The sequence below is a fragment of the Anarhichas minor genome, unplaced genomic scaffold, assembly GCF_050575085.1.
Source record: "Anarhichas minor isolate MPS153535 unplaced genomic scaffold, ASM5057508v1 ptg000028l, whole genome shotgun sequence".
Classification (NCBI taxonomy): domain Eukaryota; kingdom Metazoa; phylum Chordata; class Actinopteri; order Perciformes; family Anarhichadidae; genus Anarhichas; species Anarhichas minor.
The window spans coordinates 19,191,784-19,215,582 of NW_027466474.1; the positions used below are offsets into that span (position 1 = coordinate 19,191,784).

At 40.6% G+C, this 23,799-nt stretch overlaps 1 long non-coding RNA gene across 1 annotated transcript; it reads right to left on the reverse strand.

Moving 5' to 3' along the window:
- Window positions 1-21,428: 21,428 nt before the first annotated feature.
- LOC142963115 (uncharacterized) lies at window positions 21,429-23,538 on the reverse strand. Its single transcript, XR_012957385.1, has 3 exons — window positions 22,147-23,538; window positions 21,926-21,991; window positions 21,429-21,674 (listed from the first exon to the last, which is right to left on the reverse strand). It is a non-coding gene; the product is annotated as an uncharacterized LOC142963115 (long non-coding RNA).
- Window positions 23,539-23,799: the final 261 nt, after the last annotated feature.

Below are 23,799 nucleotides of genomic sequence, written 5' to 3' on the forward strand. Positions count from 1 at the left end.
AAATGCTGGAAAAGAGCGTGAATAACTCCGCTGCATAAAGCAAAGGCCGCAACCCACTGAAAACAGGTCCGCAACGAACCACCAGTTGAGAATCACTGGTCTGCAGGATCGTGACGAGCGGTGAACAGCTGTTTGTGTGACGTGTCTTACGTCTCTTCCTGTTTCCTTCACCTACATTCCCCTGGGTCCTAAGCCCCTCCATGTACCAACGTACATTTATAACAAATACCACACATATTATATGGTAATCAGCGTTGCATATGTGTCAAACTCTATCGGTGCATCTCCGGTCTGTCTTTGTTCATCCTGCATCGCTCTGTTCTGTTCTTTAATGTAACGTTACTGGAGCGACGGAGCCTCTCCAAGCTGTTAGCAGACTGTTGTGCTAGCAGGCTCGCGAGTGAGCTGTACCCAGCATGCAGTTCGGCGGTGAAATTTTATAAATGTACAATTATTAGTGTTACAAATTGTTTATGCGTCACAGACTGTTGTGTGCTGTGGTGTTTTTCTATGTTAAAGAGCGTTAGTTGTGGGTTGTTTATTGTTGTGTTATAAAGTTATGACCATGACTAGGGTTCCCTCTCAATACATATAAGACAACTAGCGCTGACCGCAGTGCTTCCAGCAGCGAACAATATATTTAGCTGCCTGTTGAAGACAGACAGCAGATGTTGCGGCTATGCACCGTATGATGGTGTGTGAAGAATTCATATCATACGGGAAATTAAAACCGGTATACCGCCCAGCCCTAGTCTGTTTTCATTTATTTTAGTTTGGACAATTTTGTACCTGTATTTGACGGGCCGGATTAAAAAGCCCAACGGGCCGCATATGGCCCGCGGGCCGTAGTTTGCCCATGCCTGCTTTAGAACATTCATTTGGTCTCAACTAACTCTAGATCAGATTTTAAAAAACGGTGACTTGGGATCATTCATAGAAAAGACCATTTACAGGAGACAGTGTTCATGACATAATGCAAGATTATGACAACTTTACTATATTTATAAATTGGAAATGTAGCTATATATTCAAACAGTACTTCCCTACAAGCTTCTGGTTGTGTATATTTAAAAATAACAAATAAATGTAACTTTGGGAAATATATTTGTATCAGTGAGAAGTAGTATAATTTCTATTTGTATTATCATAATCAGTCAAATCAAGACCTTAATCACTTAGTCTTAAATACACAGATAACATCTATCCTAAATAGAACCTTAGTATAAAATTAGAAAAGGTGACAGGTTAACGAGCCGACCTAGGCCAGAATGTTGTTATGGATTTACAGGGCTAGTTTTTAGGGAAAGGTCATGGGCCTTTCTCAATATGCGTTCTTGTCTGTGAAACGTCATCAGTCAGTCCAAGTACTGTTCCAATTCAAAAGTCCATAGGAAGTGATCACTACCCAATATTCTGTAAAATAAGTATTCATACATCAGTTACAGAAGTAGACAGGGGTGGAAAATGTTCTTTTGGACTGGAAGAGATTTAACCTCTTTAACACTGGCCCTATTTTTAGGCCTCTGGTCGAAAATTGCATACCCATACTAAAGAGAGTGTATTTCTGCAACTACAAGGTCTATTTTAATAATTTTTTGATTGTATAATACAGGTAACACTTGGAAGATGTGCTGATATGTGTAAATATTGTGTATATGTTACTGGTTAATAACATATTTTCACATATGGCACAGCTCAAATTGAAAAAGTTGCAGTTTCGCCTGAAAAAAAGCACTTGTGTCTAAAATATTACTTGAAATAAGGCCTAAAAATGTTAATGGCACAGCCAAAGTCATAGCACAACAGGTTTTACAGTCTCTAAACTGATTTGACTTTGATTGAGTAAAGCAGGCCAGCATAAAAAAAAAGCATAAACCAAGCAAGGGCATGCAAAATTCTCATTTTTGGAAGCAGCAGTTGCATTGCCGTATTCTAATTGTATATACTATATAACTAAATATTAACTATATATTCACTTTTCTTATCACTGAGTGTTCAATAATCCTAATAAATCAGTTTGATACCATTTTGAATAATTTTGAGCAGTTATGATGTGTCATATCTGTCATTCATAACAATAACTGGCTCATAATGTGTGTCTATGTGACACTGGTAAGGCCTGTGATCGGCCGATTTACAAGTGTGAGACCATTTTAGATGTGGGATAGTCCAACGGGAGCCATGCGGGGGTGTTTGAGAATCTCCGTTTCTCTTTACTGACTAAAAATCGCAAAATGCAGGGCAAACCCCCCTCTCTACATGGATTGGTCCACCTCACAGAATCGGCTGCCATTTTGCCATTCATTCCGCCCACGCATTGATACCAGTCACAGTCATGCAGCACAGGATGGAGGACACAAGTTTTTTTACCCAATTTATTTTCTCGTGACCAGTGGCTGATGTTGGCATGTATACCCATAACCTTTGAACGGTTTGAAAGAGAGTAATTTCGACGCCGCTGCTCGTTTCCGGGTCGAATCACGAGCCTGCTAGATGTGCTCATCCGCCATGTGCGATCCGTGCTTCGTGATGAGAGATCATACAAAGAGCACAGTTCGTCGATTTTTGGCCAAAATTGTGGCAAATCTTCTAGATATCTTCCAGATATGATCTTTGTTCATGTATAATTGTGTTTTGCAGTGTGTAAAATGGCTCCCATGGTTGTTTCGCCCAGAATCTCTTTGTTACACAGGTATTATTTATTTATTTATTTATTATTTTATTCCTTTCGCAAAAGTGAATTGTACACATGTACACCACCCCCCCCCCCGCCCCCCTCTAGCCCCCTTTAAAGGGGGCTCTCGTGTACAAGAGGTTTTAAGGAAGAGAGTGATGTTCATCTGAGTAAGATTAATGATGATGTGCCTGTAGAAACTCTCAGTGATATGATAACAGAAGGCATTATGACAGCTGCTCTAGAGTCTATCCCAAAAAGTAAAGGAAAAACAAGCGGTGGAACAATACTTGTAAAGAGGCAATTACAAATAGAAACAGGGCATTTAAGTTAATGGAAAGAACTCGTAACTTTCAGCACATTATACAGTTCAAAACGGCTCCGGCATTAGTGAGAAAGACAATAAGGCAGGCAAAAAGGAGATATTGTGACTCAGTTGGAAATACAACAGGAGAAGTGTGGGGGATGATTGGAAAGATGGGAGGGGACAGAAGAGAGTGGAGTTATCCTGTGCTAACAACTGAAAAAGAAGTAACGGTGACTAATAAAGAGAAAGCTGAGACATTGGTTAATACTTATGTAAAGATACACAGCACTAACAATATGTCTGGCGAAGGAAGACGAACTATGGAAACAAGGTTTGAAAATAGGCCAAGCAGTGAAACATATCACACTGCAGAATACCTGGACTTCTTTCTCAATCCTCTCTCAACCACAAATCCAAGTTACATCGTTTTATCAACATAGTGAAAAAACGTCACATTCCTGACAACTCAATCCTATTTACTATTGATATAGACAGTCTCTATACTAATATTGACATCAAAGAGGGCATACAAGCCGTAAAAAATATGTTTCAAAAACATCCAAACAAAAAAGACCAGACAAGTAGTTACTACAGCTATTGGAGATCAATTTGATCAAAAATGACTTTCAATTTAATGGAGAATTTTTCTGCAAATTAAAGGCACAGCTATGGAGAAGAAATTCGCTCCTTCATATGCTAATATCTTTATGGCTGAATGGGAAACCTCAGCCCTAACATCATGTCCAAAGTAACCCTTATACTATTACAGGTTTCTAGATGACATCTGGGGGGTGTGGCCACACTCGAGAGAGGATTTTGACATCTTTCTGAGCATGCTCAACAAACATAACGCCTCAATTAAACTCAAATCCACCAGCAGTTTGACCTCTGTGGGTTTCCTGGACACCACCACTTTCAAAGGTGAGGGGTTCCATGAAGGTCACACACTGGAGGTAAAAGTGTTCTTCAAAGAGACGGACACGTACGCTCTGCTCTATAGGACGAGCTTCCACCCGAAGCACACTTATGCAGGCTTAGTCAAGTCACAAGTGTTGAGATTCCAGGGAATCTGTACCGAACGGGATGATTTTAATTCTGCTGTCAGGGTGCTATTCCTAGCTTTAGCCAGCAGAGGCTACTCTAGGACCTTCCTCATGTCACAGGACATTTCAACAGACCAAGCCTATAGTGGTGACCTCTAACCTCCCCTTTGTAATTACATATACAGTGGGTACGGAAAGTATTCAGACCCCTTTACATTTTTCACTCTGTTTCATTGCAGCCATTTGCTAAAATCAAAAAAGTTCATTTTATTTCTCATTAATGTACACTCAGCACCCCATATTGACAGAAAAAAACAGAAATGTAGAAATATTTGCAAATTTATTAAAAAAGAAAAACTGAAATATCACATGGTCATAAGTATTCAGACCCTTTGCTGTGACACTCATATTTAACTCATATGCTGTCCATTTCTTCTGATCCTCCTTGAGATGGTTCTACTCCTTCATTGGAGTCCAGCTGTGTTTAATTAAACTGATTGGACTTGATTATGAAAGGCACACACCTGTCTATATAAGACCTTACAGCTCACAGTGCATGTCGGAGCAAATGAGAATCATGAGGTCGAAGGAACTGCCCAAGGAGCTCAGAGACAGAATTGTGGCAAGGCACAGATCTGGCCAAGGTTACAAAAGAATTTCTGCAGCACTCAAAGTTCCTAAGAGCACAGTGGCCTCCATAATCCTTAAATGGAAGAAGTTTGGGACGACCAGAACTCTTCCTAGACCTGGCCGTCCAGCCAAACTGAGCAATCGTGGAAGAAGAGCCTTGGTGAGAGAGGTAAAGAAGAACCCAAAGATCACTGTGGCTGAGCTCCAGAGATGCAGTAGGGAGATGGGAGAAAGTTCCACAAAGTCAACTATCACTGCAGCCCTCCACCAGTCGGGGCTTTATGGCAGAGTGGCCCGACGGAAGCCTCTCCTCAGTGCAAGACATATGAAAGCTCGCATAGAGTTTGCCAAAAAACACATGAAGGACTCCCAGACTATGAGAAATAAGATTCTCTGGTCTGATGAGACCAAGATTGAACTTTTTGGCATTAATTCTAAGCGGTATGTGTGGAGAAAACCAGGCACTGCTCATCACCTGCCCAATACAATCCCAACAGTGAAACATGGTGGTGGCAGCATCATGCTATGGGGGTGTTTTTCAGCTGCAGGGACAGGACGACTGGTTGCAATTGAAGGAAAGATGAATATGGCCAAGTACAGAGATATCCTGGAAGAAAACCTCTTCCAGAGTGCTCTGGACCTCAGACTGGGCCGAAGGTTCACCTTCCAACAAGACAATGACCCTAAGCACACAGCTAAAATAACAAAGGACTGCCTTCGGAACAACTCTGTGACCATTCTTGACTGGCCCAGCCAGAGCCCTGACCTAAACCCAATTGAGCATCTCTGGAGAGACCTGAAAATGGCTGTCCACCAACGTTCACCATCCAACCTGACGGAACTGGAGAGGATCTGCAAGGAAGAATGGCAGAGGATCCCCAAATCCAGGTGTGAAAAACTTGTTGCATCATTCCCAAGAAGACTCATGGCTGTACTAGCTCAAAAGGGTGCTTCTACTCAATACTGAGCAAAGGGTCTGAATACTTATGACCATGTGATATTTCAGTTTTTCTTTTTTAATAAATTTGCAAAAATTTCTACATTTCTGTTTTTTTCTGTCAAGATGGGGTGCTGAGATTAATGAGAAATAAAATGAACTTTTTTGATTTTAGCAAATGGCTGCAATGAAACAGAGTGAAAAATTTAAAGGGGTCTGAATACTTTCCGTACCCACTGTACATATTCATCTACTTTTCAGCTTGTCAGAGTGAACTTTCACAATCACCATAGTATCACTGCAGCGTACACGAGAAATACAAATTTACAAGATCATCTCGTGAAAGCTAAATTAAAACCCCTTTCCAACCCTAAATTCAGAGGACAGGGTGAATATTTTCAACACCTGGTGCAACACTGGTTTAGTAATCAATACATGAAGGTCTTCCAGACCACGACCAGTGGCACTCCTAAATCTAAAAACGACATATATTTGATTACATGTAAACAATGTGGCTTGCAATATGTGGGTGAAACTGGCAACACAATTTCAATTCACCCAACATAGACATAACATATTGAAAAAGAAAAAGGTTATAACAGTCATTCAGTGTAATCCTAGTGTCATAACCCGGCTCCTAGGCCATGACAAATACGGCAGAGACACAACAAATGATGGTAACGTAAAATGTTTATTTGACTAAATAAAGAAAGTGAACTTTATGAAGTGTGTCAATCAATAACATCAGTAGTGTCACCGTGAATGCGTGTGGGATGAAGTGTGGGTGTTGTCAGCGAAACCAAAACCAAAATAAGCAGCAGCAACTGGCTGGGATCACTCCACGTACGCCGGAGAGTAAACCCGCGCCGAGCAACGCTAGAGCAGGGTTTTTATGCCCTCCCTGTTCCCGGACCAGCTGCTCTGCATCAGGTAATCTGCTCTCTAGGGACAGAGGGACAAAAGCATACTTGCAGTGATTAGAGACAGGGGCCGTCACACTAGATGGAATACACCCCAAAGAAGGAGGGTGGGAAGGATCTGGATATCACACATCCAAAAGGCCTCAATGAGAGATAGGAGCTTCGTAGGGTGAGGCAGTGATGGACAGTGCACGGTTCCCAGCTACATAATCAAAACCCCCCAACTCCCTAACCTAAGGTTAACCCCAAACTCTAACCCTTAGGGTTACCTAAGTATTGCTGGAGGAGGAGGATGGGGGGAGGAAGAGGAGGAGGAAGAGGAGAAACAGTGGTAACGGTACGAGTGTTCCGTATACACATTTTAAACTCCATGGCTCATAACGTACAGTATGGGCCTAGAGAGCAACAGACATTGGAGTACGGCACCACGGCAAGCAGCGTAGAGGAAATGGATACACAGACTGAAGACAATAGACCCCAAAAAATATTAAGAAATGTATCCATTTTTTAACCAGGTTTTTAACCTCTTAATAATAAACCAATTCCTAATCTCCATGGTCCCACTCCCACAGGTCTTTTTATCGGTGACCCCGTCTGCATTGTGATCATCCTTTGTTTTGTGGGGGTTTTTTCCTCCCTATATTTTAGGCACCCTTACCGTGGAATCAAATTAAATCTTCATTATTAATATTTATCTTCAAATATTTATTCTAAATTATTTTATTAACTCTGTATATACTATTGTGTTTTAATAACCTTGTGTGTTTTTATACTTTTGCATTGTTCTTTTTTATATACACATTTGTATGTTTTTAACTAATTTATTCTTCTATTATTACTCTAGATTCACACGGTAGGGGGGTTGCCACAGGGGTTGTGAGAACTTTTCTGAACCAGACGGAGCTGCTCTTGAATTGGGCGAACACAAAATCAACCGAAGAACAAACATTTGTGATAATAATCACACTTTGTTGTGACAAGGGCATGTTAACACATTTTGTGTCATTTCTGTATCCTTTTAACACACACACGTGTAGTATGACAATGGACGGAGCCCACACGTGTGTGTTGTTGAGCGCGGCAAAATATGTTTTTTTAAATTCAGTTTATACAATTTTTTATATTTAATGTATGAATAAGTGATCTGAAAATGGACTTGAAAATTATTGCTTTCCAAATAAACTAAAATATAAAATGTGTATCCTCCTGAGACTCGGTGAAGCGGGAACTGTGGACTGCCTTGACCAATCACGGTTGCAACCGTCAAACTGCCCTTTTCACTGCTGGCTGCCAAAGAAGATGGACTCAGGAGGACAATCCAACACTAGCAGTGAGTTATTGGCATTGGTTATATTACTAAAACAGTGGCTTAACATTTTAATGGAAGGAAAACTTTGCAGATTTTCAACTAGCTCGGTGTCATTGCGGTGTGTGCAATTGAGCGGCGCCCAGCCAAACTCTTCACTGCGCGCTCGGAGCTCCCCGCCCATCAGCCGGCATGCGGGCGCTGCGGTACGGAGGGAACGTCTGCACACACTGTGATGACACAGAGCTGGTTGGATATCGGTAAAGATTAATTTAAGTGAGTAACGTTACCATTATATCTCTTAAAATAGTTTGCCAACAGTATCTAGCCATCTGGCTAACATTAGCTATCAGCTCATATTATGCTAGTTAGCTGAAGAACTGAGTTAGTGGTTAACTTGAATGAATGAGTCTGCTAGCTGATGTTGGATAGCTGGCTAGCTTCTTTGTTTAACTGCTTGGGTTGTTAAATTATGTTCTGCCCATCATGATGAGCGTTATGTCATGTCAAGTTAGTTCATGTTAGCATTTGTGAGCTAGCAAACACTCGGTTGGTCAAGTCTAGCTAGCTATCTTTGTAATATTGAATTCATTGTTCGGTCAGAAGTGGCGCGAAAGTGCGTAACGTTAACGTCAGTGTGTATGTGTTGAAGTGTAAGTGACGTTAACGTCAGTGTGTGTGTGTTGAGGTGTACGATAGAGAGAGAGACTTGGATGCGCTTAGAGCAGACAGGTGTTAGCAATGGGAAAGAAATAGTAAGTATCGTTAAGTGGTTATGCTGTAACGTTATTAAATGTAAAGTTTGTGTTAACTGTGTTTGATTTGTTAAAGAAACTAGGTGTGCCATTAACCTACATGGAACTAATATAAGCTAGCTGTTTATAATTGGCTTGAACAGGGACTAGAACAGGTTGGATGGGAGTCTTTAATCACAGTTGACTTTGATAGCAGAGCTTTCCCTGCCATTATATTGCTATAGGGCGAAGGACCTTTCTGCACTTGAATATAAAATCAAAGTGGAGAGCTTCAGGGCCCGTGTGTCGGGGCGTTGTCTCTCCCTCTCCTCTTGCGCCGTGCACATGCGGGCAGGCAGGAGGAGATGCTGCCTGCATGAGTGGGAGTTCAGCTGTAGTGAGTTGCTCTGAAACTTTATTGCATTGAAATGGTGCACAGTAGTACAGTATAAGCGTCTTAGCTCTCATGCCATTTGAATTTTCTTTGTATTTTTCCATTTAATATAATTCTGCCAAGTTGTCTCCTTACCTATGTAGATTTGTTTTCTTCAATTAAACAATGTACCTGTACTGAGTTTGTGATTATTTCCCTAAAGATTACATTAGGTGACCTCTCCCTTTCTGGGAATGTGTGATGCAGCACCCTTACCCTCTAAAAATTGAAAACACTGGATAAATGAATAAATTTTGTCAATACCACAACTAATTAGATTTGTACTTAACTTGTCTTTGTTTATTGTTTGCAGGAAGGGAGACATGAGCAGCAGGAATCTGTCAAAGTCCTCGCAACCACTTTTAAGGATGGTAGAGAATTAAAAAGAAAAATGTACAGTGTCCACAGCACAAACCAACTTATAGAAAAGACTAGCGAATTGGGATTTGTCCTTGAAAGGATTTTAAAATTCAACACAGAATTCCAAGAGTTCACTGATGTTAACAGTAGTGTAGAGATAAGGAACCTGGACAAATTCCAAGTGCACTTCTTAGAAGCCCCCCATTGTCAACCTGTTGCGAGAGAAGTCTGTCTAACTCAGGTACATTTTCATTAATATATTTTTTGGTTATATGTACATCTTGTTAAATTTTTTTTCAAACAATCTCATGGAAATTAGTCTAAATTTCTGCTTTGTTCGGCTTCGCTCTTAATTCTCTTTTCAGCCTACAAAGGAACCGGACATCCACGATTGATTGAGACCGCTCCTCGAAAAGAAAGTTCCAGAAGTATTTGAGGAACTCCAAACTCAGGGCATTGTCGTAGAAAAAACCAGGCTGAAACTCGTCAAAGTTTGCGTCTCTGATTTGGTGGAGAGGCACGGATTGTAAGTTTTGCAGTTTATAACTAGGGCTAAGTGGATGATGTTGAGACAACAAATCCTCTGGGTTCTAAAACTAAAATCCATAAAATGGGTGCCGTTTACTTTACTCTACTTGATTTACCTCCAGAAAGCAATTCATCCCTAGCTCATATTCATTTATGTGTGTTATTTAATTCAATCAACAGGGAGACTTATGGGATTGGTACGATACTAGAGCCACTTCTTGAGGACATCAGAGTCCTTGAAAACTCTGGTATAGAAGTAGAAGTTAATGGACAAATTCGAAAGCTGTTTGGAACTCTTTGTATTTTGACAGCAGATAATTTGGCAGTGCATACACTGTGCGGCTATGTAGAAAGCTTTTCTGCACACAAATGTTGTCAGTTTTGTGTGATTGACAAGGAGGAAGTACAGTCAGTGTTTGATGAAGACCATGTTGTAAAAAGGACCAGAGAGAACTATGAGCAACATGTTCGGGTCTGTGATCCAAGCTCAACTGGTGTAAAAGGGAATTCATGTTTGAACAGTCTGCAATATTTTCACGTAACAGAAAATACATGTGTGGACATAATGCATGATGTACTTGAGGGTGTGGCTCCTTTGGAGGTAAAGTTGTTGTTGCGTCACTTCATTTATGACGAAAAGCTTTTCACGTTGGAGCAACTTAATCACAGGATTGCTGGTTTTGACTATGGTTGCATGAATGAGAAAAACAAACCAAGTGTCATTATCAATTTGAGATCCTCAGAAAATTCTGTCAAACAAACTGCCTCCCAAATGTGGAGTCTCTTGCAAGTTTTACCCTTTTTAGTGGGGGATTTCATTGATCGGAAAGACCAGTTTTGGCATCTGTTCATTTTGTTGAGGGAAATCTGTAGCATTATTTTTGCACCTGTTGTCAGTGTTGGGCTTGCTTTGTTTCTTAATCGACAAATCAAGTTCGACAAGCACTTTGAAATTGTCAAAGTCTTTTCTGTGCATTTGTTGTTGTTATTTAGCGTATACTCTTGTCCAGTCTCACGGCGAATTAAACAGTGGCACACGGTTCCATCTGTTTCTTCAGTAACTGGGACAACCCTCCATCTCCAGGATAAACTGAGTTGTTTGCTGAAAGTAGAGCAGCATTCAGGGGTGTGAAATGAATCTTCTTAGTCAATAAGGTGTACATGCAGAGGTTTTACAGAGAGAACAGAAATAGAAGTTGCTGCTCAGTGCTGATATCACACTATATGGAGATGTGAGAAAGAAAGGTTATGACTTCCATCGACATATAATGTATGAGCCATGATAAGACCTGAAACACAGCACACCATTTCCTCAGCAGTTTTGTACCTCATTTGACAAAGTCTTGCTGAGCAAGCAAAAGCAAGTGTGTTAAATGTTTGAGCATGCGTTTGCCTTATTGTACGTGTGTGTGTGTGTATTTCTAGTGAGAGGCTGATTTGTCCAATCTCAGTAATATTTCTGGGTTATTAAACCAGAGCAGGACTTCTATCCTCCTAAGTGTAGTTTAAGCTGTGTCTCTTCATGCATACACTTTTAGAGCTTGGGCTTGTGCGCTAATATTAGCTAAAACAGATTACAGGAGAATTTAGCATCTCATTTGAATAAGGTCAAAACAAAATCACAAATGAATTCAATTCAATTTATTTTGTACAGCCCAAAATCACAAATATGCCCCAGAGGGCTTTACAATCTGTACATCCTCTGGCCCAGGACCCTATTAAAACTCCATTTTATTTTAAAAGGCTATTGCAATGAAAATTACTTTGATGAATGAATGATGTTCCATAGTGCTGGCTATTATGTAAAGATTGAAGAGTTGGGAGGATTTAGACCTTGGGGATTTGGGTTAGTGTGTGTATATGGTGTCCTACTTCTGTCTGGACACTAAGTGGTACCAAAGCTCCATACTGAATCTGCATGCAAACCTATACTGAGCTGTAGTCCGACAACCAGCCAGGACTGCTATATTCACATGGGGATGTGTTCTTTTTTAAATACATGTATGTGTTTCTCCATTATACCCCAACATTTTCAGCGGGAGTTCTTCGAAGTTGAGGGAATTCCTTACGATTGGCAAATGTCGACTTGAACCAGAAGAGAGTGAGGCATAGAAGTTATCCGTTTCTTCCTCTAAAGATCTTGAGAACCCTCCTGCAGGTTAAAGTTGGGACAGAACGGGGCAAGTTATCTGCTTCTCCTTCGGATCCAAAACAGTCTATTGTTCGACCAGCAAATGTAGAACTATTCCTAGGTTTTCTTAAAAGCAACAACGTTGTTTGTGCCTCCTTTCATCCAAATCGAGTCGGACGAGATGGCTCAGAGCTGGAGGTAACGCTGATTTTTATAGTCTCAGTGACGCCAGGGCCCCAGCACAGGGAGACCCTGTGGTGCCTGTGGCCCTCGTCCAATGAGACCCCAGTGTTGGGTTTGGACCAAAAATCACACCTAAGTGAGATTTAACGTCTAGTGGCGTTTGGTGTAGTTAAACTCAAATCAGGCCGTTGGTCTGCCAGGTAGGCTCATGTAGCCCCAACTCCCTTTGTTCCAACCACATGGTGAAGTCCCAACAGCCTACACTTAAAATGATATTGATTCTTTTAGGGGTCTTAAATACTTTTTTAAATTATTATTTCTTATATTGTATTTGTGTTTATACAGCCGCGGGCACTAATGGACAATGGGCCTCATGCTGGAACATCTGTTACAAACGTACGTGCGTACCAGTGATTTCTGAGAATGTGTAGCATTCAGTTATTGTCACAGGAGTTATGTTAGGCCTGTCCTCAAAGAGGAAAAACCTCTCAGAGAAGCTGTTGTAACAGAGGGCAGCCTGGACGTGAGCTTTCTAAGTATCTGAATGATATCTCTCATTCTGCATTTCTTTCATCGATCCGAAAAAATAGTGTTGCTAGGTTTTGCCCTCCATATAGGCGTCCACCACAGCACATCACTTTAACAAAGTTAAACAACGGTTACTTTGTGAGCACATAGAAACTTACAGATTGTGTGTACACTTGTGTTCGTCACCGACACTCTCTTCTACAATAACTTTAACCTGTTTCTTGCTATAATCTCTGCCATGTGCCGTTTTAAAGGGGGTGGCCAGTGCCACCCACACTATCTGATTGGCCCAGATGCAGCCTCAAAATGTTTGCCACATCAGTAGGCTCGTTCAAGATGAACTGCGCCTCGCCTGGAAAGTGGACGAAAGCAGGCAGTTGCAGCAGGGGGCGTGAACAAAAACTGTTTTCAGCTGCCTTCAAAGAATAAACAGGAAGTCAAAGAAACTTAGATCTGTTAGATCCGATCTGTAGGTTTAATCTTGTAGTTTTCAGACCTTGGTCGGAGTTATTTAGATGTCTTTGTAAATATATATTTATGTGGAAATGTGTGTATATCTGCATTGTATGGTATCCTTTGCTGTTTTATGCTCAGTATGACATGTGCTATATAAATAAGCTTTAATATTATCAATCACACAAGATATGTTTTTAGATTAAACCTGAGATGAATAGTATGTATCATGTATGTTTTCTTTCTTTCTTTTCATGTTTATTTTATTTTATTTATTTTTTCTTACTGTTATGTCGTATATTTTGTTCTTATTATAAATGCTTCTATTGTTTCTGTTTTTAACATGTAAAGTGTCTTTGAGTGCCTTTTAAAGCGCTATATAAATAAAATGTATTATTATTATTATTATTATTATTAATAGCCAACAATCGAGCATTAAATATTACAATTACACATAAAAATAGGATTTTCTCCTAAACGTGGTGTTTGTTGTCAAATCTAAGAGCCAGTCAGCTCTCTTATTCGGCGACAGCCAGGCGTTTCCCATCATGCCCTGGGGCTCTGCAGTCAGTGGAGGGCATCTGCAGCGCCCGGCTCTAATACTGAGGCTTCTTCCTCGGAGTCTTTGTGCTTTCTCTCCTCACAGGTTTCCATGGATCGTGGTTATACTTGGACTGTGGTCCTGCCTCCTGTCGAGGCCCTGCCTGACACCCACTGCTTCTATCATTATTATTAGTCATTGGTACTATTACTGCTACTAATACTGCTTTTAATATCATTATCATTCTATTATTTCCCCTGCTGCTCTTATAATTAGTAGTAAACATATCTCCATTGTGACTTCTGCTATTATTAGTGCTACTACCACTATTACTACTCTCATTATGTGTATTATTCATTTATATCATATAGATTGACTATATTGTTCTTTTATTATGTTTATTCTGTAAACATGACATGTATTATATTGTTACATGTCTTATAGGGATCCCTCCTCTGTTGATCTCGCTGAAGTTTTTTCTTCTGTGCAATAGAATAGAATATAACAGAACTGAATTGAACGGCCCTTCTTTGTGGAGTTTACATGTTCTCCCTGTGTCAGTGTGGGTTCTTTCAAGGTTCTCTGGCTTCCTTCCACAGTCCAAAGAATGCAGCTTAGGTTAATGATGACTCTAACTTGTGAGCGTGAGTGGTAGATAGTCTGTCTCTGTGTCAGCCCTGTGATAGGCTGGCGGCCTGTCCAGGGTGTACACTGCATTCACCTAATGTCAGCTGGGATCGGCTCCAGCCCTCCAGCGACCTCAAGTAGGATATGCAGTTACAGATAATGGATGGATGGATGAATTGGGAAGAACCGAGGTTGAGGGGGATGGATGGGTCATACAAACACTGATCACATATTAATATGACTAAAGTGATTTATTGCTCAGTCCAAGTCTTGTTTGGAATGACCATCAACATGACACATTGTGATTTCAATTGTCACTTACAAGCTATTATCATTATTATTATTATTTTAAAGTAATTTACCTCGTGGTATAAAATTCATGACCACAAATACAGCATACAACTTTTGCAGTGTGCCAAGTGTGTAGCAGAACAATGGTGCCCGATAAAGGCCGTCTCTAGAGCCAGTGTTTGATTTGTCTGTTCTGGGCTGTAGTAGAAACATGGCGGCTGGCTTTGTCATGAGGACCCTGTCCGTATGTCGATATAAACGGCTCATTCTAAGGTAGTGTTATAGTGTTTACCTACCTAAGCAGGTTAACGTCCTCAGTTTTATCCTGAACCCACGTCGTCATTTTTCCAGCAAACTTTAATTTTAGCCAAATGAACTGATGCTCTACACCAGGGGTCTTCAACGTTTTTCAGGCCAAGGACCCCCAAACTGATAGAGAGATGGAGCAGGGACCCCCGACTATATACAGGTGCTGGTCATATAATTAGAATATCATCAAAAAGTTGATTTATTTCACTAATTCCATTCAAAAAGTGAAACTTGTCTATTATATTCATTCATTACACACAGACTGATATATTTCAAATGTTTATTTCTGTTAATTTTGATGATTATAACTGACAACTAAGGAAAATCCCAAATTCAGTATCTCAGAAAATTAGAATATTACTTAAGACCAATACAAAGAAAGGATTTTTAGAAAGCTTGGCCAACTGAAAAGTATGAACATGAAAAGTATGAGCATGTACAGCACTCAATACTTAGTTGGGGCTCCTTTTGCCTGAATTACTGCAGAAATGCGGCGTGGCATGGAGTCGATCAGTCTGTGGCACTGCTCAGGTGTTATGAGAGCCCAGGTTGGTCTGATAGTGGCCTTCAGCTCTTCTGCATTGTTGGGTCTGGCATTTCGCATCATCCTCTTCACAATACCCCATAGCTTTTCTATGGGGTTAAGGTCAGGCGAGTTTGCTGGCCAATTAAGAACAGGGATACCATGGTCCTTAAACCAGGTACTGGTTGCTTTGGCACTGTGTGCAGGTGCCAAGTCCTGTTGGAAAATGAAATCTGCATCTCCATAAAGTTGGTCAGCAGCAGGAAGCATGAAGTGCTCTAAAACTTCCTGGTATACGGCTGCGTTGACCTTGGACCTCAGAAAACACAGTGGACCAACACCAGCAGATGACATGGCACCCCAAACCATCACTGACTGTGGAAACTTTACACTGGACCTCAAGCAACGTGGATTGTGTGTCTCTCCTCTCTTCCTCCAGACTCTGGGAGCCTGATTTCCAAAGGAAATGCAAAATTTACTTTCATCAGAGAACATAACTTTGGACCACTCAGCAGCAGTCCAGTCCTTTTTGTCTTTAGCCCAGGCGAGACGCTTCTGACGCTGTCTGTTGTTCAAGAGTGGCTTGACACAAGGAATGCGACAGCTGAAACCCATGTCTTGCATACGTCTGTGCGTAGTGGTTCTTGAAGCACTGACTCCAGCTGCAGTCCACTCTTTCTGAATCTCCCCCACATTTTTGAATCTGTTTTGTTTCACAATCCTCTCCAGGGTGCGGTTATCCCTATTGCTTGTACACTTTTTTCTACCACATCTTTTCCTTCCCTTCGCCTCTCTATTAATGTGCTTTTGCAATGACCTTTTGTGTCTTGCCCTCCTTGTGCAAGGTGTCAATGGTCGTCTTTTGGACAACTGTCAAGTCAGCAGTCTTCCCCATGATTGTGTAGCCTACAGAACTAGACTGAGAGACCATTTAAAGGCCTTTGCAGGTGTTTTGAGTTAATTAGCTGATTAGAGTGTGGCACCAGGGGTCTTCAATATTGAACCTTTTCACAATATTCTAATTTTCTGAGATACTGAATTTGGGATTTTCCTTAGTTGTCAGTTATAATCATCAAAATTAAAAGAAATAAACATTTGAAATATATCAGTCTGTGTGTAATGAATGAATATAATAGACAAGTTTCACTTTTTGAATGGAATTAGTGAAATAAATCAACTTTTTGATGATATTCTAATTATATGACCAGCACCTGTATATATTGTATAAAATTGTGTTTTATATTAAATGGGCCTAGTACCGTGTATAAACATACCTCTTTATTGTACATTCATTACTAAGCTATTCAAATAATACACAGGTTCATATATTCATGTTTTTATTTTAAACATGTGCAAGGTACAGTGAGTAGGGGGGCCGTGCCACTGCCATTTAGAAACATACCTTGTCAGCTGATACCAATGCCAACATCAACATTGTCTGTCAATTGCATGATAATCATGCATACAAGCTATTCAAATTGATGTTTTCATTTTAAACGTGGAAACGAAAAATGACTGATGGCCTATTAGTACCACTGCCATGCATAAAGATACCTGTTATCTTTCATACAATACTGAACTATTAAAATAATGGACACATTCATGTTTAGAGAAAAAAAAAAGATTTATTTATTTTTTCTTTTTTCTTCTTCTAATCAACCAAAGATTTCGCGGACCCCCTGCAGTACCCCCTGTTTAAGACCTCTGCTCTACACATTCTCAAGCTACACCTCAGTAAAAACAGCAACAATTCAGTGATAACTAGCACCATGAGACTCTGGTCATTTACAGTGTTTTCTTATTTAAATAAATGATTTAAATACCAGTTTGAATTACAATAAGAATTAGATAGATTGATTGTTAGATCTAAAGAGAAAAGTGCGTGTAAAGTTGCCTCACTGCAGTTTTGGAGGTACAACATTAGATAAACGTCCACCTGACATGGAAACAGCTCTAATACTTCATGCCCTCCAGCTTACTGGAGAGACGGAGAAAGAGCAGTTGGTGAGACTAAGCAATCGATGCCTCCTCCACCGCCCAGACCTGAGTGCTATCGATTCACTCTCTCGGTGAAGAGAAGGTGTTGGACTGAAGGTACTGCCTGAGGGAGTGGAAGAAAAGTGAAAAGAAAGAAAATAAGGGAAAAAAGGTCAAAAGGAGGGTAAAAGATATGTCCTGAAGCAGGAAGCTGGAGAAGCAGGGAGGCTCCAAATGCAGACCCCGAGAGGGCAGATACCATGGACATACTTTAATGAAGAAGAAGTCTTGCAGGCTGGAACAGCTGGCAGATACCAGCAAACAAAACTCCTTAAAATGAACTGACGAAAAACAGACTCAGTGACCACCAACTGGCAGTAGAGACAGGAAGACAGAGACAGACATGGCTGCCCAGAGACCAGAGCGTATGTGAGAGGTAGAGACAGAGGTGCACTTCCTCCTCCACTGTCAGAAGTTCTCTGCACTAAGAGATTTCCAATTCTAGCAAATAACGAAGGAAATATCTAACTTCCTCATGTTAAGCCCAGAGGAGAAACTGTCAGTTCCTCTAGGTGAAGGGACAACAGCTCCTCTGGCAGCTCAATGTACATCTGCCTGCCACAGAGGGACGCACAGTCACTAATAGATCCACTAAAGGACTTACTGGATTAAACTGTATGGAATTGTAATGTGCTGTTTTGTATTGAACTGTGTATAACCTGCATATGACACTGTGTGTATTTAATATGTAAGCAATACACAGAGCAATAACATCGTGTGCAGCAGACTATAGGGCAGGCTTTTATTAAAATAGTATGACTTCATTCTCTCTAAAGGTATTTCTTATTGAAACATTAGCTGTTAACAGAACAGATATGTGGGAAATGTTTTGAATGTGCAGAAAGTTTTGACCATGAATGGACGTCTTTCTGAAACACACATGAGCTCATAAAGTCCAGTGGTTTGTAAATTAATTCAAGTATCATTGAGGTGAAAAAGATGCACATGCTCATTTAAGAGGTTACCTCTCCAAACAAAAGACACAAAAGGAGGAAGAGTAAATCATAACTATGTAAGAAAAGTTGATCTATAGGACAATACATATTTGAAAGCAATACAGAATGCCTGAGAGCCTTACTGCATATGTTCCATTCATTTTTATATTTTGAATTGTCACCTGTGCCTGTAAGAGAGAGACCTCTGTGTCTCTGTCTCTGTCTGTCTCTCTCTGTCTGTCTCTCTCTCTCTCTCTCTCTCTCTCTCTCTCTCTCTCTCTCTCTCTCTCAAACCTCTATATCCTGAATGAGGTTTTCCTTTACATAAAAAAGACATTTCCACCATAAAGTGATGCAGAACAAATTCACCAGAATGCAGGAAATAAAGTGTTTGAGGCTCCTAATGTCCATGTCATGGCATGTTTAGGGGGACAGGGACAGCTTTAAAGAGTTTAAATACTTTTTTTTTGTAAGGCTGTGGGGAAGGTTAAACAAAACTGTACTCTGAGAAACTTCAACCACAGTTCTCAGCCAACGACTGCTTCTGTCTGGAGGGGTCTCAGACAGATCAACAACTACAGACCTAAAGCCCCCAACTCCATTAACCATTTGTGCCTGGCTAAGGATCTGGGTTCTACAGGACCACAGGAACTGTCCCCCGGGACTAGGAACCTTTTGAGGAGTTTTGGGGACATTTTATCCCCCAAAAAATGTCCTGGTTGGGGGTAGTGCTTCGTGAAAGTACTTTCGGGGTGTGCTTTGCAGGGATGACGGTCGCTGATTGGTCAAACAACACTCGCTTCAACTCGGTAAAACTGAACAAGGCAGATATAATGACAATTCTAGACCAAAGGAAGTAAAGACAATAACATGAATAAGATCAGATAAATATAAATAAAAACAGTATGTATCAACTGGAGATGGGGGAGGAAGCCCTGGCTGATACCAGAGTACAGAGCGTTAACATAATCAAGCCGAGAAAAAATAAAAGCATGTACAACTTTTTGTAGGACAACAATTGATATCAATGGAAATAAAAAAATAGAGATTTGCTTGGTTGCTAGGATCTGAGGGTTTTAACAGCATATATATATGAGTGTACGGCACATCATCATTTTGAGTAACCAGGCCAAGAGGCAGCAAGTTTACAGAAGACAGAAGGCAGCCAAGAATGCAGCTTAGAGGTACCTTACAGCTAGCATACTGACCGGCCTCTCTTGGTAGCCAAGCACCCTCGCATGATGAGTTGATTATTTTTAATAAATTATATTTGAGGTAATATTCAAGCTGACTTACATCTCTCTATCAGTACCCTGACCCATAGGGATCTTCCTTTCTACTGCACTCTTCTCTCTGGATGGAAGCTGGTCTTGTGAAAGAGTACTGAAGCTTTATGTGTGTTTTCATGAAGACCTGCTGTGACTCAATGTCTCCCCACAACGACACCAGTGGTGGATCCATCCTCTCAGTCGCTAACAGGGGTTTCTAATCGCTGGGTTTTTTCCGCTTGACATCTCCTGGCGAAGGTTGAGCTCTTTAAAAGCGTCGGATGGAAACCACGAGGGGGATGAACCTGCGTGTCATCGTACTCCAGCTCTGTTTTTCTTCTTTTTGTTTTTTTGCTCCTTCATGCCCTTGTTTTCCCCCTTTTCTTCCCCTCTGATAAGATTCACATGTTTTCCTCCATGCTCGATTGGTTCTTCCCTCAATGGAGTGGTGCTGGCAGGACTCAACCCATCACCTCTCCACCCTTTACGTCTCTTGACTAATCTTTTCATTTCTCTCTCTGTCTCCTTCCACCCGTGGCCGCTGCTGCAGAAAACTGCCAGGGCCGCCGGGAACAAAACCGGCTCAAATCAATATGTGGAGTGGATTAGCTTTGAAGATGCATTTTAAGGTGCTGTGTAGATTCCTTTGTGCTGGAGAAGAAGTGGGGGCGACATACTGTCAGAGTGTCAGAGCAGGGTAGTAATAGTGTGAGGGCGGGGTTATGCTGAGGAAGGTCGATGCAATCATCCAGGGTTGCGTTGCTATTTAACACTTTGATTCCCCTCGAGTATAACATTCCTTGCTGTTTGGCCTTCACAAGTAGTTGCTGCTTATTTTAAGGGCAGGTCAAAAATTGTTTACTACACACACACATACGTTACATACCAGGAGTAAAACGCCATTATGTAACAAAAAACAGCACTGGGTCCAGGTCATAGAAATAACAAGCATGTTTCCTCTCTTTCCAGGATGGAGGGCAGGCTGGAACCAATGATTTTTTCTGCAGACCTGACAGTCCGTTGTAGTCCGTTTCTGTCCTGTTTAGTGGCCGATCCAAACCACACAGTGATGGAAGAACAGCATGAAGCATTACTAACAAATGCAAAATGTATGACCATGTTTTATACACACAAACTCACAGCAGGAAAATCTACGGTGTACTTTGAAGCTCCATTTACAGTCTGTCACAACATATACCACAGTAAAAGTAGCACTGTCCTTGGTGCCATGGTTTGCCCCTCAGTCATTCAAATAAAAGTCCAGACAAGAAAAACAACATAGCTTCATAACTCTGAGGTTGACATCTTTCCACACACAAATCAGTACTAACAAATGCAAACTGTATTATTATGTTTCATACTCAAAAACTCATTGCTGGATAATCTACTGTAGTCTACATTTGAAGCTCCATAATCAACCGGTTACAAACATGCCAAGACAAGAGTGAAAAAACAGCATGAATTAAATCCTTTAATTTGATTCATCAGATTGAATTAGTTTGTATTTTCTTTTTATTTAAACCAATTTCTTTAATGAATATAACTCGTTAGTGCTGTTTTTTTACTTGCATTATGTTGCATTCAAGCTCTACTGAATAAAAATAACTATTGGGTGAAGGTAAATTAAAATACTATAAAGAAGTGTTCAAATGTAATCTTGTAAAATCTAGTTCAGTCAGGACCACTTTGTCAAAGAAACTTTATTTCAATCAGGAGAGACAAGTCAGATGAAGAAAAGATAATAGTTTATTATTAACAGATATGTGATGATAAAGTCTTGACAGAGTCTTTGGTGCTTGGACTCTACAGGGAGATTTGTAATGGAGGAGCGTCTCCCTGAGCAGCAGCAAGATAAACCCCCCGGTGGAGTCCAGACACTGGTGGTGGTGGCTGATAGAATGATGAGTTGATGAAGATGATGGATCTGATGAAGATTGGGAGGAGGTGGAGGAGTGTGTAACAGCAGCATGAACGTACTGAAGGTAGAGAAACAATCATATTTAAAAGAGACAGCAGCAAGATGATAGGCTAACAGTGTCACTCTTTTGTTGTGCTATTGGACAGAAGAGACCAGCTGATCTAAACAGCTGATATCATGATTGACAGCCCTGAACAATGACAGTAAGGAAATAATGAGTGAGCATGTGTGAGGAGTGATTGGCAGATGTATGAGAAATAAACTATAGTCTTAGGCATGCAAGCGTATAGTCTTCCTGACTGAACTTACTTTAGAGCTTCATTTACATTGCAGTAAGATATATTTGGCTTTATGGGTCTGTCCGGGGACCTCCACCTACAGTTGTGTGAAAAAAAAATAACATAAAATGTATCATATATACAACAATGAAGTCAGATGTGTTTAATTTTATAGCAAATCGTGACTTTTATTTACATTTGCTTAACTTTTCTAGCTTCATTATAAAGTGATAGTTAAATAAATTTGCTTACCTTTGAAGTTTTCACCAAATAGTGACATTTTTCTTGCTAATTTCCTGTGAAGAGGCAAGTTAAAGATGCAGGGATATCTAATGGATTTTTTTACAATAAGATACCCCAACCAAGTTGTAGAGATGGCTCAATCAGGTTGAGTTAGGGTCAATACAAAATGTGCTCTACCAAACCGTAGAGCAGGATGTTAGAGGGTTTAATTAATGAACAGTCTACTCTGTACACCATGCCGAGCCGTTCGTACACGCGAGTTGGCTACTGTCTTCGTTGAATGGGCCTTTGGGCCTAAGGCAGTTGTGAACCTTTGCGTAATGGAAAGTCTGCCTCTGTTGCTGTCTCCCTGAATGGCATGAAGGTCATTTACTGATAAAGCTCTTTGAGACTTCCTGTCCTAATGTCTCCTTTCCTTATTTCTCTCACTCTTCCCAGCAGAGCATTCAGGGATATTAAGCCAAATGTAAAGAACTGTAAACACAACACCACCTTATGAATTAAATATGTAAAGGAAACAATCATGCTGTGATTGGGTTTGCTTGTCATTTTCTTTCTACAAACTGCGCTGTGGGGCAAAGCATTGTTGCTGTGGTTCAGGCCCATTCAATTTGATTGTTGCAGTGTTTACATGACATTTATTAAAATGTTGTCGGTTGGCTCGGCAGCTGTGCATGTTAACGCGGTTATTTTTAGGTGCTTGTAATGGTTTACAGATTATAGCAAGTTGCAGGGCCGACAACAGAGCCTCATAATAGGGACTTAATGAAATATGTGCCTTCAGACATATTCTTGTTTAAAAGATGAGAACTCTCTCTCTTTCTGTCCATGCTTGTGTGTGTGGTGTCGCCCTGCCTTTTCATTCCCTCCCTCTTTCTCCTCAGCTTTTACAGAAGAGGCTGTTTATCAAACCAACTGGCTGGAAAAAAAACATGAAGAAGTAAAACAAAAAGAAAAAAAGATGGATTACACTGTACAGGCACAAAAAGTGTCACTCCCATGAGTTCATTAGTCTTGTGAATCTCTCTAATGGAACAAGCTGAATCCTTTAAACAGCTGTAGTAATAATGCAGATAGATGGGTTATGCTGGGCACACACCAAGCATGTTGCCTTAACTCTAAAATGTTTTCTGCTTAATTTAACACTGACATATTAATGCAAATGCTGGAGCAGCTGCACCCCCACTTTTAGTCTTGGGGGAGCGAACGTGTGTTTTTGCATCCCCACTTTTTGATTAGACAACTTTGTTGTTTTTTAACATTTGAGATATTTAAAAAAAATAGTTATACCTGGCTGTTTCATATATAGTAGGCTATATAAATAAGAACTTAAGCAGTTTTCTCACATGAACTCCAGACACCCCTTAACCGGATCTCGTCTGTCACCAATCTTGCGCCCCTACCCTATTTTTAACACAAAAAACGGGCAGCTAGCGGTGAACAGCTGTGTTTGTGTGGCGTCACTTCCTTCTGCTTGCAGCTCTCCCTCCTCACGGGTGACACGTGTTAGGTTCAAGGACCTCTCGAAACTGTGGGAGAAACCGCACTTCGTGGAGGAGCTGAGCCAAAAAGTCAGCCGGTTCCAATTATAATCAAAATTATTTAATACTACAGAAGCTAAAACAATTGCAAAGTGAAGTACACTATTTACAGTATTTATAG